The following is a 14,086-nucleotide window of genomic DNA, read 5'->3' as shown; positions in this document are numbered from 1 at the left end:
TTTAAAAAAAAAAAAAAAAAACTGTCATGGACGAAAACTACAAAAACAGCCGCCATCCGCGGCTCCTCTGCCTCTCTATATGTTCAGCCCTAGCAGTCTCCAGCCTGCTTAATTTTCTGATTTGCTCCTCTTTTACGCATACATGCACTCCGACCTAAATAAAAACTCCCAAGCATATGTGTCGGTGAAGAAATAAAGAGCCCACAAGAAACATGCAACCAAGGATTATGACTGTAAAGCCCACAATGTTGCCAAATAGTTGTTTGAATATTTGAGGTTTTGCTTCCTTGGCAAAGTTTCCACGTCAATATGATTCTTTGGGCCTAACTCGTCTTTTCCTTGGTTTAATCTTTGTTTTCCACTTTTTCTTTGCTTCACGCATAGCTCTTGGATCTCTTAAGTGGGCTTGACAATCGACCGACTTTGTAATTCCACATGGTCACATGCACTTAAACTCTGAGGATAGCTCTTTTTTATTTTCTTCTTCTTCTTCTTCTTTTTTCTTCTTCTACTAATCCTCGTTAGCATGTAAAGTTTTTATTACCTATAAAACAAAGATAGTTTATAATCAATCACAAATTAACATAAAATTATGGCTAAATATGCAAATATAAGAGTATTTTATTGTATATATTTCACGGATGTCAAGATGAATGTAAGTAATATATATATATATATATATATATTTCTTTCATAGGTTTAAATTTTAAAATACAACTTTATGTTTAAGTATATGTTTGCGCTAAAAAATTAAATTCATTAAATATTATCAATAATTAAATGTAAGAAGATGATTTTATAATTGAGAAATGATATGTCCATAATATTTTCACAACATTTTTACAACAAATCTTAAGTGGCAAGTTGTTACTAGTTGTTATTGTTGGGGCAAAAAAGTAATCTTGATGTTAGGTTCAAATTTGAACCAATAACAATTAACCACTTATGATTTGTTGTGAAAATGTTGTGGACGTAGCACCTCTCTTAATAATTTTATGTTATTTGTAAAAATTAAATTCTTTGGTATATAAGGCTATGTTTTTATCGTTATAATTTTTTTTTTTTTTTTATGTAAAATGTTTTCAGTTGTAAATATATGAGGAAAAAAAATGTTTTCTTTTTTGGTATCTTTCCTAAAAATGATACCAAAAATATATATATATTTATGTGTTTTGAATCTTTTGATTGCAACGTAAAATGAAAAATTTTGTGATGCCTCACAACCTATCCACCAACAAATCTGCACAAACAACTAACTAGCTTAGATGCGACCTCCAACTTACTAGATCTTTTATTTATTTTTATTATTTTGTTCCTAAATTTCTCTTAGTATCATGGCATGTTTCATTTGCAACTGCCCAATCAAGAACCACGGAAACAAGCAATCTAAAAATCTCTTGACTACAATCAATTTCAAAGCAAGAGTAACATTTGGTGTTAATGAAAAAAAAAAAAGTGTATAACATATTACCAACAAATGTGTATAGTGTTGTACAAAAATGGTGTTCATATGGAATGAATATAAAAAATAGTTTAATTTCTTTGATATAAATATTTAAAGTAGAAGTTTCTTAGAACTTTTTTCTTTACTTGTAAAATTTGAATAAGAAATACATTATGTAAATTACATTTTGGTTTTACCATAAAGGTATCATTTTTTTTTTTAATCTTTTATGTGTATAGCATAATACAACAAATATGCTCATATGGGATAAACGTAAAAAAAAAAAAAACTATTTAATTTCTTCATAAATTTAAATATATGTTTAAGTAAATGTTTGTTAAATTCATTTAGATTAATAAATAATCAAATTCAAGTTACTTTATAGTTTGATTCATATTACAAGTAAAAGTATAAAAACAACATGCACTTAAACATAAACTTGTTTTTCAACACATGGAAGAAATTAAATAATTTTTTTCTTTCATCCCATATGTGCATATTTTTGATACCATGGAAGTAGATATTTATTTAAATTGATGTACTATATAAAATGTTTAAATTCTTTGGAGTACTTTCATTTGTTTAACATACAAGTTTATGTTTAAGTTATGTTTACGTTAAAGAAATGGTAAATAAATAATTAAATGCAAGTTGAAATATAAGGATCCGTTTATTTAGTTGTACATGTTGTTTGATGTAAATATTTTCAACTTAATTTTTTTTTGAATGAAAATGTTTTTTCTTCCCGCTGTTTGGTTTCATTCCTTAAAATGATAGAAAAAACATTTGCATACACCTATTGAATTCAAGAATTGTTATAATATTCTTCTTCAGGTGTAAAAGTAAAATCGCAAGGATTGAACTCAATAACTGTGGAATATATGTTAATAGTCTTTCTTCTAATAAGTAATAGTAGCAATTTAGTTATTAATTAGTGGCACACACAGTCTCTCCTCAACAAATCAAAGCAATTGGCAAAAATGCTTGGTCATACTTTGGAGAGAAGTTCGCTCTACCAAAGACTCAAATTTGTATACACCTATTTAAGGGCTTCAGAAAGTGCACCCTCTCATTTAGATTCTCAAAAAACAAAAAATGAAAACAAAAGAAAATTCACATTCTTTAATCCATCGAGAATTGGTTTTTTCTACAAGGGAAAGATTACTTGAAGAGGTTAGCAACAGGTTTAAAACTATTATATTAATTTTATTAACATGTGGCACGATGTATCTTTTTTTGTTTTCTCTATACAGTCTTCTTCCTTGCTTACTCTAGTGATATGTAACAATAAGCTGGGTTTATTATGCAACTCAACAAGCTTTTTTTCTTTAAAGGCTTAGGGGTGGCTTTGGTCTTGTTGGGAGATATGGCATCGGTGATGTTTCCAACATGTTAGATTCTTATAACGTTGGCTATAATTAGATCCATTTCATATTTTGTTACTTGGATGGGGGTAAAGAAGGTCACTGAGGTAAATCTACCAATCATGTGCGTTCTAATTTTTGTAGAGATCAGTTCTAAAATCCTCATTAGGAACACGTCAATAGACAAACAAAGTACTAGCCTGTCTAGTTTTCTCATAACTATTGAATTTCATTCATAAGTTTACAATGCATGTTTGAGTAAATGTTTATGTTAAAAATGTTAGTTAAAATTCATTTAGAATAACAAATAATTAAATCCAATTTAATACTTTTATAGTCTTAATTATATTTCATGTAAAATTCTAAATTCATAAGTATAAATTGAATATCATTTGTTGTAATATATGCCTCAATATCTAAAATATTTAGCTAATGAAGGGACATTTTTAGTGAGCGTTAGGAATAAAATGCTCTAATGCATGTGTAGAGAATTGTGTACAAATAAAAGTAGATATGAAAATAAAGTTTTAAAAAATAAACATGCACTTAAACATAAACTTGTTTTAAACATATGAAAGAAATGATTTTTTTTTATTTTTTATTTTTTTTTATTTTTTACTTTCATACCATATGTTCATATTTTTGATACCATGCAAGTTGTTAGTTATTTAATTTGATGTAATTTGTAAAACGTTGAAATTCTTTAGAGTATTTTCATTTGTTTAAAGTATAAGTTGAGTTATGTTTACATTTTAAAAGAATGGTAAATAAATAAAATAAAAGTTGATATATAAGGATCCGTTTGTTTCATTGATGCTGTTCGTTGTAAAAATATTTTTAGCTTTTTTAAAAAAAAAAATGTTTTCTTTTCTGGTATTTGGTTTCATTCCTTAAAATAATACATAATTTTTTTTTCATATGTTTGGATTCACCATCAAATACAACGCACCAAATCCACACACACACACATGAGTGACATGACCCACTTAGATCTTTTTTTCTTTCTGTTTGTTTTTAGATTTCTCTTAGCATCTTAGCATGTTTTATTTTCAATTGCCCAATCAAGGACCACAAGAACCATCTTTCTATTTTGTAAACTTCTTTGATTCAAGGATGAAATGTTATAATATTCTTCTTCTACTACAAAACTGAAATTACAAGGATTTAACTCAAGAACTTTGAAATACATGTCAATATTCTTCCGTGAAAGAAAATTTTTGGACTCGACCAATGTCGAATGAGCTAGAGCAAATTTGAAAAACCAAATTTGAGAACGATAAAAAAATTTGTATAGCACAATTTTGAAAAATGTGTATATCACAGTTCAAAAAATGTGCACATATGGAACGAATGTGAAAAATGGTTTAATTTATCCCATGTATTTAAAATACAATTTCATGTATAATTTCTTAAAAAAAATTCTTTACATGTCAAATTTGAAATGTTATTGTACAGTTTAATTAAATTTTGGTTCCATTCAGTGGCAAAGCCAAGAATATTAAATTTTGGGGGAAGCTATAAGTAACAATAAAAAAAAAAAAAAAATTACTCAATAAATTAACTTTAACACAATAAAATTGTGGCCTACTTTTTTCATGTTATTAAATTCATCAATAATTAGCAATCTCAAATATACACAAAAGTTCTAGGTGGGATTTAAACTCAGTGGGAGACGTAACAAAAAAGAATTCCTTTTTCTTATCTCTACTGGGCTAGGAGTTCTCTCTCTCTCTCGTCGACACGAGTATTCTCCCTCCCTTAGGTTTCTAAGGGTTTGTATTTTCCTTTTACACTTTTTTACGGCAAATTTCTACTTTTTTGCGGCAAATGGCTGAAGACGTGATCAATAGTTTGGGCAACATAAAGCTCACATCAGAGGAAAAAGAAGATATCACTATCTCGGATAAGGGTCGGAAGGAAGAAATAGAGAGTTGCGCTCAAAGTTTGATAAGAAAGTTTCTCACTTGCAAGTCGTTCAATAAGAGGGTGGCTCACAACATGTTGAGGAAAGCGTGGGGTGTGGATGAAGGAATGTAGATAGCTGAAGTTGGGTCAAACCTGTTCCAGTTCAAGTTCAAAATAGAATTTGATTTGGAAAGAGTGTTACGAGGAGGTCCATGGCCGTTTGATAATCAGGTATTAATGGTGCGTCGATGGCAAGCGGGGATGACTGCGAAAGATGTGAAGTTCAATGTGGTGGGTCTGTGGGTGCAAATTTGGGGGGTCCCTTTTGATATGGTCTGCCCTCAAGTGGCAAGAGAAGTAGGCAGTAGATTAGGAATGGTGGAGGAGGTTGAGCAACGACGGAGGAACGATATGCAGAATTTGTTTATGAGGGTTAAAGTGGCCATTCCAATTTCAAAGCCTATTCGACGAGGAGGTTTTCTATTGGGGTTGGATAGACAGCGAACTTGGGCGACATTCAAGTACGAGAGGTTGCCGATTTTCTGTCATTATTGTGGTTTGTTGGGTCATGACCTCAAGCACTGCGCCAGCCATTTTGCTACTACAAAAAATGGAGGGGAAGTGATATGCCAATATGGAGATTGGCTGAAAGCAAGTGGAGGTAGGCTTTGGTCACCGTCCAAACGTGAATCGAAAAGACATGGAAAAGCTCAGATTGTGCAAGTAATGGTGGATGACAATAGCCAAACCGAGGAGCAGGGTGGCATGACGACGGGGAATACGGAACACGGTGCAAATTCAAACGAGCATGACAGAAGGGAGGAAGGTAAGTCCAAGATTCTTAGAATCTACATGGGGCATGAAAAGCGAGATAAAGGTAATCCTGAGATGATTGGGATGAAATCAGATAGTGGAGATAAACGTTACGAGAGTCATGGGCCTACTGATATGGATATGGAGGTGTTGGATATGGCATGGGAGGATGACACCTATCCTAGTTTGAATTCAAAGGCTCAGGATAATGTGGCTGAATCAAATTTGAAAAGGAAGAGTGAGGTGTCGTGTCCTAGTGCTAAACATGTGGAGATCCAATCTAGGGATGGGCCGAGAGATTCAAAGAATGGGCCCACTTGGAAGAGGCTGGCTAGTATGTTATGTGCAGGGCCGGCTCAAGGCCTAGGCAAGTTAGGCCTAGGCCTAAGGCCCTACCAAAAAACAAAAAAAATTTTAGGAAAAAAGGTCCCACTTTCCATAATTAAAGGTCCAAATTTTTATAAAACTATATATATATTTTCTAAAGGTTGTACATTTTTTTATTAGTGATATTAAGGATACTACAAATTTTATTATTGACTTACAAATTGTCATGTTATTAATCACAAAAAATTGATATAAACAGTCATTAGTTAAATTGATGAAGTTCATAAATGAGAGACAATGTTACATTATATTTTGAACATTTTATAGTACTTTTAATTAATGCATTTTTCTTTTTCATTTCTATTAAGACTCTCAAATTATAAGACCAATAGAACTTTGACTCAATTGAAACCCTAAAATATTTCAAAAAGATGTTGCAAATGTGTTAAATCATCAATTATAGATTAATCTCCCCTGATAGTTTGAGACTTTGATTTTTGTAAACTAATATCCTACAAAGCCACATACCAAATAATATCTATCTCTCTCTCTTAAAATCAAAATATAAAATTAAAAATTAGATTACAACTTTATTTAACTATGCATCGTCTTATATCCAAAATAAAGTATCTTTTTCAATCGCAATATATTTTTATTTCTTTTTATTAATATTTATAATTCAACTATGATATTCAATTCTCTATATGAAATTAACATTAGTCTAGTTGGTATTATTTATGTATTTAATGTATCAAATTAACCTTAATTTGATTAGTATTAAATAATTTTGTTTAATTAATATTTACATATTAAAGGCCCCTCATAAATTTTTCGCCTTAGGCCCCAAATTATGTTGGGCCACCCCTGGTTATGTGGGCCGGAAGTTTCAAAACGATATGATGAATCAATCCTGGGAAAGAGAGATTTGCAGGAAAAAGAAAAAAGAGATAGGTAATTAGGTATGGATTCAGAAAAACAATTGAGGAAGCGTGAGCAAATGGAGGAAAATTCACAAAAAACTACATCAGCATGGGTGATAGATCACCCTTGCCGAGCAAAATAAGGCTATTAAGTTGGAACTACCAAGGACTTGGGAATCTTTAGACAATTCGTAGCTTTCGCAAAATTATGAGAGATCAAGCACCCACAATGTGTTTTTTAATGGAAACACAATTGGATAAAAATGGGTTTAATAATCATTGTAGGGAATTACCATTTCGGAATAAACTTATTGTCAAGAAACCTTATTCAGAGGGTGTTTTAGCTTTGGTGTGGAAACCTGAGGTGCATCTTGAGGTGATTAATTACATTGAGAATCATATTCTCACTGAAGTGGTGGAGGAGGATGGCATGGAATGGTTCCTGACTTGCTTCTATGGTTGGCTTGAGGCCAGTCAAAAAACTAAATCATGGGCACTTTTGTCTCACCTCTCTACACTGGTGAATGGTCCTTGGTGTTGTATTGGTGACTTCAACGCAATCTTGTATGCAAAAAAAAAAAAAAAAAAAAAAAAAAAAAAAAAAAAAAAAGGGCTCTTATCCACTATAGTACAAGTAGATTGAGGAGTTTGGGCAAGTATTGGACTCATGTGGGTTAGCTAACTTGGGATTCTATTGGCTACCCTTTTACATGGAATAACAAAAGGCCAAGTACTACAAATACTAGGTAGCGGTTGGACCGAGCTATGGCTAGTGTGGATTGGAAAGGGAAATTTCAAGATTGTACTATTACTCATCTGGTGTCACATGCCTCAGATCATCTACCACTTCTCATGCAAACTAGATCTGACAGCGAAAATTGGGGTTATGGTGCACGTGGATTTAAATTTGAAGAATCATGGCTACTGTGGGATGATTGTGAGAGAACAGTTGAAGAAGCATGGAATTTAGGAGGTGAGACAGGGGTTGTGGCACAAACTTGCATGCATGGCGCTCTTCGAAAAACCACCTAGATACTGAAGAAATTAAGAAGCTACAGAAACACATGGAGAGATTGAATGCAGATGAACCATTTGAAGAGAGCAAAACTGAATTTTTGGAAGTAAGCAAAAAGTTAGATGATCTAATAGCAAAATAGGAGATTTATTGGCACCAATGCTCCAGAGTTTCTTGGTTAAGGCTTGGAGACAAAAACACCATATTTTTTCACTCTAAGGCTTCCCAATGGAGAAGAAGGAATTTTATCCAAGGCGTAAAGGATCAACAGCAAAATTAGGTTGAAGAGATATTGGATATTGTTGGAGTGGCAACATAATATTTTAAGTCTATTTTTTCTTCAGGCAGATGTGATCAAATGGATGAATGTCTTAATACAATACAACATAAGATGATGGAGGATATGCAAGAAGTACTGTCCAATGAATATTGTGGGGAAGAAATCAAAGCAGCGTTGTTCCAGATGGGACCAACAAAAGCTCCAGGACCTGATGGTATGAATGTTCTCTTTTACCAAAAATTTTGGCATATTGTAGGTAATGATGTGATTGTTGCTGTGATGGATTTTTTGAACAATGGTACTATGCTGCTTGAAATTAATTATACTTATATTGTACTTATTCCTAAAATTAAGACGCCTGAGAGGATTTCTAATTATAGAACCATTAGCCTATGCAATGTTATTTATAAAATTATATCTAAGATGTTGGCAAACAAGCTAAAGCACATTCTTCCCCGTCTTATCTCTTCCAATCAAAGTGCTTTTGTACTTGGGAAACTGATTACTGATAATGTCTTGGTAGCATATGAAACTTTGCACTCCATGCATTGTAGACGAACGGGCAAAAAGGAATCTATGGCTCTGAAATTGGATATTAGTAAAGCATATGATCGAGTGGAATGGCTTTTTTTGAAGGGTATTATGTCAAGACTAGGTCTACCTGGAGGTTGGATTGATAGAGTAATGAGCTGTGTGACAACCCCTAGCTTTTCTGTACGGATCAATGGAAAAGCTTATGGTAATATTTCACCTTCTAGAGGACTCCAACAAGGAGATCTGTTGTCACCTTATTTGTTTTTGTTATGTGTAGAGGGATTTTCTTCACTGCTAGCCAAAGCGGAAGAGGAAGGGCGGCTTCATGGGGTCTCTATATGTAGGAGGGCGCCTAGCATTTCCTACTTGTTGTTTGCTGATGATTCATTGTTGTTTTGTCAGGCTAATCAGGAGGAAGTGCAGGTTATTTCTGAAGTTTTACAGACATATGTTGCATCATCAGGCCAATGTATAAACTTTGAGAAATCCTTTGTCTATTTTAGCAACAATACTGGGAGAGAACAAAGGAACATGATTAAAATGGCATTGGGCATAAGGGAGGTAGTGCAATTCGAGTCCTACTTGGGGCTACCAACATTGGTAGGCAGATCTAAATATCGAACTTTTTCTTTTCTTAAGGATAGAGTTTGGAAGAAAATCCAAGGATAGAAGGAGCAATTGTTATCTAGAGTTGGCAAAGAAATTCTTATCAAGGCGGTGACTCAATTTATCCCTACTTACACGATGGGGGTTTTCCAATTACTAGTGAAGTTTTTTAATGAACTAAATTCCATGTGTGCCAGATTTTGGTAGGGTCAGGTTGGGAACAAAAGGAAGATTCATTGGAGGAGTTGGGATGTACTGTCTAAACCAAAAAGAGAGGGTGGTATGGGGTTCAGAGATATAAGGGATTTTAATCTAGTCATGTTGGTGAAGCAAGGTTGGAGATTGTTACAAGATCATGGGTCATTGTTATATGGGTGCTTCAAAGCTAGGTACATCCCTAGGAGTACATTCTTGGAAGCTGCTGATGTACCTAATAGTTCTTATGTTTGGAAAAGTTTAATTGCAGCCTAACCGATTTTGAAAAAAAGATGTTGTTGGAAGGTAGGTGATGGAACTTCTATTTGGGTTACTCAAGATTGGTGGATTCCACATCACCCAATAAATAAGGTCTTGCACTTACCAATGGAGGAGGAATGGAAGTGGCGTGTCACTGAACTCATTGATTGGACTACCCATGAATGGGACCGAGGTGTGCTTGATGCTAAGTTCCATAGGAATGATGTGGAAGCTATACTCCAGATTCCATTGAGTAGAAGACATGTTCCTGATACTATAATGTGGCTGCCTAATAAGAATGGGGCGTACTCGGTGAAATCTGGCTAGAATGATATCAAGAGAAGTGGGGGGAAGGGAGGAAAGCTCGGGGGTGCAGCACAAGAACTAGATTTGGCTGAAACTGTGGAATGTCCATTTACCAAACAAGATTAAGATATTTGCTTGGAGGACATGTCAAAATATATTACCAACAAGAGAGAATCTAATGCGGAGGAAAATCATTGAGGATAGCTTATGCGAATTTTGTCGACAAGAGAGTGAATCAGTGCTTCATGTCTTGTGGGGATGCGGAGTGGCTCAAGATGTATGGGCTGGGTGTAGGGTTTGCCTGCAGAAACGCTCAAGGACTCAAGGAGACATTCTGCAACTATTTGAAGAATTAATGGATAAATTGTTTGTGGACGAGTTCGAGCTATTCTTAGTGTAGTGTTGGATTATATGGAACCATCGAAATTCGGTCTTGCATGGAGGTGTGATACAAGACCCATCTCAGCTGAACAAGAGGGCAGAGGATTTCATAGAAGAGTACAGAGAAGCCCAAGAGCAGCTGGCAGTCCCATCTTCTTCCAATTCAGCGCAGCAGCAAGGGTTGTGGATGCCACCGACGGGATTGGCATACAAGATCAATTTTGATGCAGCTGTCTTTGTAGGGAGTAACGGCTCAGGTGTTGGTGTGATAATCCGAAATAATATGGGAGAGGTCATAGCAGCACTGTCGGTGAGAGGACCATCAGTAAGGGACAGCGAGGAAGCTGAAGCTTTGGCGTGCAAAAGGGCATTGGAGTTTGCAAGGGAAGCTGGATTTCAGGACCTGATTTTGGAAGGTGATAACGTGACAGTCATGCAATCTTTGAGGTGTCCACAAGCTACTTGTTCTAGTGTGGGCCACATTTTTGGGGACATCAGATATCTAGGAATGGGTTTTAAAACTTTATCTATCAGCTGTGTAAAGAGAAGTGCTAATTTTGTAGCACATTCTCTTGCAAAATATGCTAGACAAATTGTTGAAGAGCTAGTGTGGTTGGAGGAGACCCCCCAAATCCAAATCAATTTTGGAATAGTTAAAATTTAAGGAAAACCCAAATCAATTTTAATAGGATTAATCTCAAAATCTTAGGACGGGCCGATAAATAACATTTTAAGAGTATTTATGATTTTACTTACGTTACTACCTCTTTTAAAAGAAATTTTTTAGAATTTTGAAAAGTCAAGAGGTCATCCCCCACCCCCCCTAACTCCGCCATTTCTTTTACGTGTATTGCATAGTAAAACAAATATGCACGTATTGGATGGACGGAAAGTACTATTTAAATTCTTTCATACTTTCATACGTATACGAGAGAGAGAGATATATATATATATATATATATATATTTAAGTAAATGTGGGCAGCCCATGTAGAGAATACTTGTAGTCAACAACATTGTAAGGCTGCAAGCAATCTGCTATATAGATTAAGATCATTCCCCAAGAAAAATTTTATCAAAAATGAGAGAGAGGAATGGGAAGGGACATAAATCATAAATTTGAACATCTTGTTTGGACTATATGATCTATATTATTAATTTAAAATTTCAAAGTTTCCTGGCTTTCATATGAAAGGTTGTTAATTTAACGTAAAATACAGAACAAAGGTTTCTCTATATCACAAGTGGAGACTTGCTTTCTAATCTTCTAATATTGTAGAATTGTTGTATCCTTCGTGTGAGGAAGAGTGTGTCCCTTCAGTAACATTGTTACTTGGAGGCTTGTGGGTTTTTTTATTCGGGGAATTGGGAAACACTGAGTGAGAAGAGAGGCACCCAAATTTCAGGCCGAGAATAATGGAAACACTAGTCAAGAAATGGGGAAATATGCCTCTGGATGATAGAGAAGGTGGTGAAGTGCAATTGAATGCGACTGAGAGCTCGAAGAAAGTCGCTATAGCTGCAAAGTTCTTGACCAAGCGAGCCTTGAGTACAGAAGCTGTAATACGGACTTTTAACCCAATTTGGCGACCAAAGAATGGGTTTAAGGTGCGTAACGTGGGTAACCATATCATCTTATTCATCTTTGACAATGAGGAGGAGGTGGAGAAAATTATGGAGGGGGAACTATGGAGTTTTGATAGGCATTTGGTGATGATTAAGTGGTATGATTACAGTATCCTAGTTCAGGATTTGGTTTTTGAACATGTATCACTGTGGGTGCAAGTTCATGACATCCCAATTAAATATTTGAGTCAAGAAATTGCCGAGAAACTCTGTGAAGAAGTAGGGGTAGTCAGTAAAGAGCCAAACTTGGTGGAGGTAGACCGTGGCAATGTCATGAGGATTAGAGTAAGAGTAGATACAACCCTTCCACTTTGCAGGGGGAGAATCTTCACATTTGAAAATGGGTCGAAAGGATGGGCATCTTTTAAGTATGAGCGCCTTCCAAATGTATGCTATTGGTGTGGCTGGTTGGATCACTTTGACAGAGATTGTGATCGTTGGATACAAAGTAGTGGTACTCTAACCAAAAAGGATCAAGAATATGGTTCTTGGCTATGTGCATCTCCATTACCTGCGTTCAATAACTCACTGGTAGTAGTGCCGGGTTATTACGAAGCAAGAAAGAAGGAAATTGATACTAGAAGAGATTGGAGGGAGAAAAGCAACAATTCAGATCATAGGAGCTTTGACACGACAGCGAGGAAGGCTACACAGGGAGGTGGTTCGATGGATGACAGGTCGAGTGAAGTAAATGAGCCAATAATTAGGGAGGAAGACGTTATAGAAGTTACACAACCAAGGGCTACAACGGGTGAAAATTCAGAATCGTTACAACTGGAAAAGGAAGTCGAGAATCAAGGGGATTATTATGAGAAGAAAATAAATAAGATTGATTCGAACTTAATGAAATTTGAATTGAAGAAGGACTTAGGTAATGGATATGCAGTTAATGAGGAAACAATTGTTGACTTGGAGGGTGAAACCGAGAATTATGGGGAAATGCAAAATCTATTTCAACGTGGATTAGAGGCTTGTGAGAAACTTAATGAAAAAATTAGTCACGTGATAGAGGATGCAGAAAATCCTAGAGATTAAGTGACTCACGTGCCAGGAAACACAAAGGTGGCAACGACAAATAGCAGCCCTACGTGGAAAAGGACAGTGAGAAAGGAAGCAAATATCACCTGTATAGCCACTCCTCTGAAAACTTTGAAGCGCTCAGGTGTTGAATTCTTTGATTCTGAGTTACCTAGGAAGAAAAAACAGGTTTCTCAAGATGTTCAAGAAACAACAATTAAATTGGCAGGGGATGAAAATCAGTCCCACTAGGAGCCATGAATATCCTATGTTGGAATTGTCGTGGGCTTGGGAACCCATAGACAGAGTAGGAGCATGGAGATTTGATCCGGGCACAAGATCCCTTAGTCGTGTTCCTAGTCGAAACATGGCTTGACAAAGCTAAGCTGGAGGAAATTAAGGTGTGGTACAAATTTGAAGGTTTGATCGAAGTTTTGAGAGCAGGTAGAGGAGGCATGGTGGCTATCTTTTGGAAGAAGGAGTGTGATTTTTCCATTGATACATACTCCCCCAACCATATGGATGGCATAGTGAATAAGGGCAAGGAAGAAGAATGGAGATTTACCAGCTTTTATGGAAAGCTAGAGACAAGAAATTGACATGAATCTCGGGCAAAGCTGAGAAGATTAAAAAGCAAGTACACTCTCCCGTGGTTGTGTGCGGGACATTTTAACAAAATCATGAAGATAGATGAAAAATTGGGAGGAAGGTTCTGACCAAGGAGCCAAATGGAAGCCTTTCGGGATGTGCTTGATGAATGTGAGTTTAAAGATTTGGGTTTTGTGGGAGGGAAATACACATGGTATAAGGGGATGGGAGGGGGTAACATAATTTGGGAAAGACTTGATCGTGCAGTCGCCACCACAGATTGGCTAAATATGTTCCCGGCAACAAAGGTGGTACATTTAGAATGTGGATCTTCAGATCATAAGTCCTTAATTATTCGGCTAAAAGGAATTCAAATAAAGCAACGAAGACCATAGAGGTTTGAGCAAATGTGGCTTGAGGATACAAGATGTAGTGAGGTTGTTGATTTGGCTTGGAGAAGAAACTTTCCAAGCAACCCGATTACTCAAGTGGAAGGAAAAATAAA

This window comes from Quercus lobata, chromosome 5, assembly GCF_001633185.2.
Source record: "Quercus lobata isolate SW786 chromosome 5, ValleyOak3.0 Primary Assembly, whole genome shotgun sequence".
NCBI classification, from domain to species: domain Eukaryota; kingdom Viridiplantae; phylum Streptophyta; class Magnoliopsida; order Fagales; family Fagaceae; genus Quercus; species Quercus lobata.
The sequence above is the reverse complement of the archived record's forward strand: the minus strand, read 5'-3'. Positions refer to the sequence as shown.